This window comes from Panthera leo, chromosome C1 (genome assembly GCF_018350215.1).
Source record: "Panthera leo isolate Ple1 chromosome C1, P.leo_Ple1_pat1.1, whole genome shotgun sequence".
Classification (NCBI taxonomy): Eukaryota; Metazoa; Chordata; class Mammalia; order Carnivora; family Felidae; genus Panthera; species Panthera leo.
In genome coordinates, this window is record NC_056686.1 from 129,977,562 (window position 1) to 129,983,561 (window position 6,000).

Consider the following 6,000-nt stretch of genomic DNA (forward strand, 5'->3'; position numbering starts at 1 on the left):
TATTGTTTGGTTAAAAAAGTATCACACTTGAAGGAACATCAAAGTTAAACAAAAGAACAGACAGACACACAAACAAAGAAACAAGAACAATTAAATTTCCTATCAAAGGATATGGTCTAAGTATTGTCACTCATATGAACATGAGCTGAAATCCAGGTTATTTTCTCTGGTAACAGTCCTGTATAGTGTTCTATTTCCCAAAATCCTTTAGAATTTTAGAAAGATGGAATCCCATTCACTGATAACAAAGAGCAAATGTGAAGGGGAATGGTCATTTAAATTCAGTCTGACAGTTCTTGTGAAGATAAAATAATTTCATGTACTTGGCTAGGCAGGGAGGGGAAGTGGCAGTAAATTAATAGTGAATATATAGGTCAGTACTTTTCACACATTTTTTGATCATGAGCCACAGTTAAATATAATTTAGTATACATTTACTAATATATTCTGATTTTTTCCCTTCCTCTCCTCTCCTTTCCTTTCTTCTTCTTCCTTATCCCATCCCATCCCATTCCATTCCATTCCATCCTAATTTATTCTATTCTGTTTCATGTTGAAAAAGATGCTAGTAGAGTAAACAAACTATATTGATATTGTGACCCAGAAATGAATTGCAATCAATTGGTATAGATTGATTTATACACTTGCAGTTATTTTTAAGAAGCAGTTAAAAGTCAATATACTCTTGTTGCTAACAGGTTTTTTTTTAAAACAGCATTGTTGAGGGGTGTCTGGGTGGTTCAGTTGGTTAAGTGTCTGATTTTGGCTCAGGTCATGATCTCATAGTTCATGAATTTGAGCCCCACATCAGGCTCTGCATTGACAATGCAGAGCTTGCTTGGGAGTCTCTCTCTCTATTTCTTTTTCTCTCTCCCTCTCTCTGCCCTTCCCCAACTTGTGCTTTCTCTGTCTCTTAAAATAAATAAATAAACTTAAAAAAAAAGAAAACAGCACTGTTGAAATATAATGATATGCCACAAACCTCCCCTATTTAAAGTGTGTAATGAACTGGTTTTTAGTATAATCTTCAAGTTGTGCAGCCATCACCACAATTTGATTTTATAACATTTTCATCATCACCAAAAATAAATCCTTTATTTATTAAGAGTCATGCCATATCCAACTGCCTTTCCTTGTGCCAAGGCTGGCTAACCACTAATTTAGTTTCTGACCCTATAATTTGGTCTCTCATGGACATTACCTATAAATAATCTATAGTCTTTTATAACTGGCTTTTTTTCATGTCAAATAATGTTTTCAGGATTTAACCATGTCATAGCATGTACCAGCACTTCATTCCTTTTTATTGCTAAGTAATATTTTGTTTTAACTATATGCCACATTTTCTTTATGCACTCATTAGTGGATGGACAGTTGGGCTGCTTTCAATTTTGGGTTATTATAAATAATGCTGCTAGGAACAATCATGTCCATCTCTGTGTGTGTGAACATGTCTTTTTTTCCTCTTGAGTATATACCTAGAAGTGAAGTTTCTAGGTCATATAGTAACTCTTTGTTTAACATTTTGAGCAGCTGCCAGGCTGTTCTCCAATGCGGCTGTCCCTTTTACATTCTTACCAGCAATATCTGAGTGCTCCAGTTTCTCCACCATTTTGTCAACATTTATTATTGTCCATCTTCTTTATTGTAGCCATCCTTGTAGAGTTGTATTGACGTTGTGGTTTTGGTTTGCAATTTTTCTAATGACTAGTTATGCTAAACATGTTTTCACACATTTTCATGTGATTATTGGTCATTGGTACATCCTTGGATAAATGGCTATTCAGATACATAACCTATTTTTTAAAATGGATCATTTGTCTTTTTATTACTGAGTTGAGGAGCTATTTGCATATTCTGAATACAAGTTCCTCATCAGATATGATTTATAAATGTTTTCTCCCATTCTTTGGATTGATTGCCTTTTCACTTTTCTAATGGTATCAAATGTAGCACAAAAGATTTTAATTGTAGTAACATCCAATTTATCTCTTTTTCTTGCCATTTTTTTACTGTTTATTTATTTTCAGAGACAGAGAATGTGAGTAGGGGAGTGGCAGAGAGAGAGAGAGAAAGAGAGAGAGAGAGAGAGAGAGAGAGAGAGAGAGAGAGAGAATCCCAAGTAGGCTCCACGCTGTCAGTGCAGAGCCCAACACTGGGGTTGATCCCATCAACCATGAGATCATGACCTGTGCCAAAATCAAGAGTCAATGCTTAACAAACTGAGCCACCCAGGTGTCCCTTGTCATTTGTATTTTTAGTGTCATATCTAATAAATGATTATCCAAAAAGATGACAGTAAAAAACTTATAACTGAGTGGAGAAGGAGTCGCAAGCTGATTAGGATAGTTGGGATTTTCCTATTCAGGGAGAGAGAAGCGGAGAGGAATGATCAGTGCTTCCAAGTAATCAGGATTGACCTCCCTTAGAAAGTAGCTAAGTCTTAAGGTGTTGAACAGAATGTTCAGATTTGACTGCAGTGTATTAAAAGAAATAACTGCTTCTTACTGTATGCAAATTTCTAGCCGTGAGCCATTGCTGTCCTTAATCCGCACTAGTTTTTGTAGTTGATCTCAACTCCTCCCCCTTCATCATATTACCCTGGCTTTCAAATATGAAATCTAGCAGTCTTGTAGCAGCTCTTTAAATAGAAGTCTTCAAACTTAGGAAGCTAAACCTATTCACTTTCAACTGTATCAATTCATTCTCCCTTCTGGTTAATAGACGAGTCGACAAGTGGCAGGAAAACTTGTAAGAGTTCTCCTTGTATTGAATTAATCACCAAAAGCAAATGACTCAGTGAAGTCTTCCACTTTCTCATGTTCTGATACGAAAACAAATGCCGCATTAGCAAACTGTAAGCCAAAGTCAGCAGCCCAAAGGATGGTGAGGTGGCGCACTCACTGTCCGTCAAACATGATGATGCTTGGATCAGTACAGCAGTGGCACTCCTTTGTCAGAACGTCCCAAACTGTGACCTGATTAAAACGAAAAGCCTAATGAACAGATTCTATGCAGCAGCCTCCCTTCATTATTCTCTCCTCACAGAACGTCACAGGCAGCATCTGGTGTCAGGAACAAATCATATTCTGACTTATATCCACACTAAACACTTTTGCAGCCATAAAACATGCTGCAAACTGGCTCAGAGGCATCCATTTTTAAACAGCTGACATTAATGATGTATAGAGAGAGAGCAAAAAAGCCGTATTTTGCCCATCTCAGTATACTATATTTTCTGGTGAAATTCTTTTGGAAGAAAAACTTGTGCATCAAGCTTCCTTTTAAGAAGAAATGGCCCCTCTGGAATATGGAATGCTCTTAGAGTGATCTTTCCTTATTTAAGAGCCTGAAATGTGCCATAAGGTGAAATGCAATTACGTACCATTAACATTTTTTTGTAACTAGTAAACATCCCAAAATGTGGCCTTTATGTTTTACTGTACAAAGCTTGATTAATTAACTTGCCATGCAGCTTACTACTAGTGTTCTTAAAATATACAATGAAAAGCATGAGTGCAGAAAGACGCAAAGTGATACGAATTTTTCTCAGAAGCAAAAAAATAAAACCAAACCCACAAAAAACAATAACAAACCAACACTTCATGTATTGGGCACCAATGAACAAGCTGTGAGTTTATCTGAAAATGTGGCAATGATTTCATATGTACCCAATGTAAATGAGGTTTATCAAAAATAGAGAAATTAATTCAAAATTAGCTAAAATTATGGTAATTGTGATATTTGAGCAGTGTGTCAACAACAACCATGTAATATTGCAGAACATAAAACCAGTCCCACATATGTGTAGGACTTAGTATAAAAAGGACTATGGGGATTTCTTTATTATTTAACACTTATCTGTCTATTATACTCACAAAGTTTAGATAAAGCAAAATAAAGTTTATTTTTAAACTCAGCATTATTATCCACATGCTGTAAAATCCAGTTTGCATAAAACATGACATTCAAATGTGTTATATAAGGCAACGTTAGTTTCGTGTAACAGGAAAATACCCTAAGGAAAGTTTGGTTTTTGATATAAGCACACTTCATTTGTATTCCTATATTTGTTATTCTCCATTGTACCAGATCACATGCCTTATGTAGCACAGAAGGAAAAGGATTTAAGAAATGCTCTATGGAGAATGAAATTAGCATTGCTTGGCCCAGGCTGCCTGCCTTTACAAGCCTAGAAAGATGCATTACTGAGAAGAGAACATGCGTTTGTGGTCATAGAAACCTAAAATTAAGTTCAGATTGCCAGTGTTTTCTAGGTATGCTGTCTTAGACATGTTAGTTAACCTTTTTATGTCTTCATTTCCTCATATATTCAATGGAAATAATAATATGTAGCTTATAGCATTATTTCGTGTTTTAGTCTTAGTTTATTTGAATACAAATGTTGAACCACTAAGTTGTACACTTGAAAGTAATAAAATATTGCATCTCAACTATACTTCAAAAATAAGTAAATAAGTAAGTAAATAAATAAATGGCACATAATAGGTACCCAATTTTTTACTTTTAATTTTTAGTATTTTTTTATGGCATTCATATTTTATAACCCCAAACTGAGACTCATGATCTGATTGATATCTCACAAATGGTACAAGATTTGAAATGGTGGCAGTGCCAAATTATTTTGGGTATATATTTGCTTCATATATAGCTGTAGTCCAATAAGAAATGAAATCAAATAATGTCAAATAGTTCTGATACTAATATCAGATTCTAATAATACTGGCAAAAATCTCTTTAAAAGTTTTCATTGTGAGATCATTGTTCCAGATGGACTGTTAAATGAGATAGAGGTTTTTGCATTGCACGAATATAAGGATCCCAGGGACAGAGCGGGATGGAAAAGATTCACTTTGGAGTATCAGAGGGTGGAAAACATGGTATCTACCCACTTTGTCCCCTAATGTGAGATAAAATTTGGGGGTCAAAGTTGCCAGGAAGTCTTTGATATTCAAGTCTGGAGCTCCGGGAAATATTCCTGGGAAGCCCTAAATCATGAGAGATCAACAAAAGAGATTTTCTTTTAGTTCGGATCCTTCTAAGCGGTTCTTGTGTTCTTATATATTTATTCTGTTATTTTATTCTTCAGATTTCTAGTCCTTTTTAAAAACACTATTCCAATTTAAGTATTCATTAATGGTTTTATCTTGTTTTATCTTATTCCTCTCTTTTTTGTCTCCTACCTTTTAGATTTTTTTTACATTATTTTTTAGGATTATGAGACTAGCCTAGCTAATTAACTTTTTATAACTATAAAGTTTTGTTTGAATTCATTTTCGTTTTTAGTCTAAACTTATTGTTCTTCTTCTTCTTCTTGTTTTTAATAATGAGGTAAGTAGAACACCTGGCATGTTCAATTTAGCCCTAAGAGTTAAACCATATCTTGAACAACAAGACTGGTGTATTTTTCCTTCCTTCAATTATTCTTTTAGGGTGCTCCTAGTCTCCTAGTCTTCCAAAGCTAAACCATTAATTCATCTCCTAATGAGATTGATAATGTAATCAAGTACCTGACCAAAATTCTCTCTGAACTAATAGTAGACTCAACCAAAACATCATTTTATGAGATTTGTTGAAAAGTTTCTTAATTCTCACATATTAAAACATTTAGTCATTTACACAGAGCTATGGGATTAGATCCAGTTTGTACCCAGTGGAATTACCCATTGTTCTTTAATACATGAAAACAGATGGCTGCACAATTGAGCAATGATTCAAAGGTAGATTTCTATTCAGGAAAATTCATTATAATTTTAGAACTCATTGCATTATAATAAACAATGACTTTGACAGACTTCTAATAAGAAATGATAAGGAATTATCACGACCACTGAATTAGGGGGACCTGGGTGGCTCAGTCAGTTAAGCATCTGACTCTCGATCTCGGCTCAGGTCATGATCTTATGGTTCATGGAGCCTTCTTGTGATTCTCCCTCTCCCTGTCTCTCTGCCCTTCCCCATGCTCTCTCTCTCTCTCTT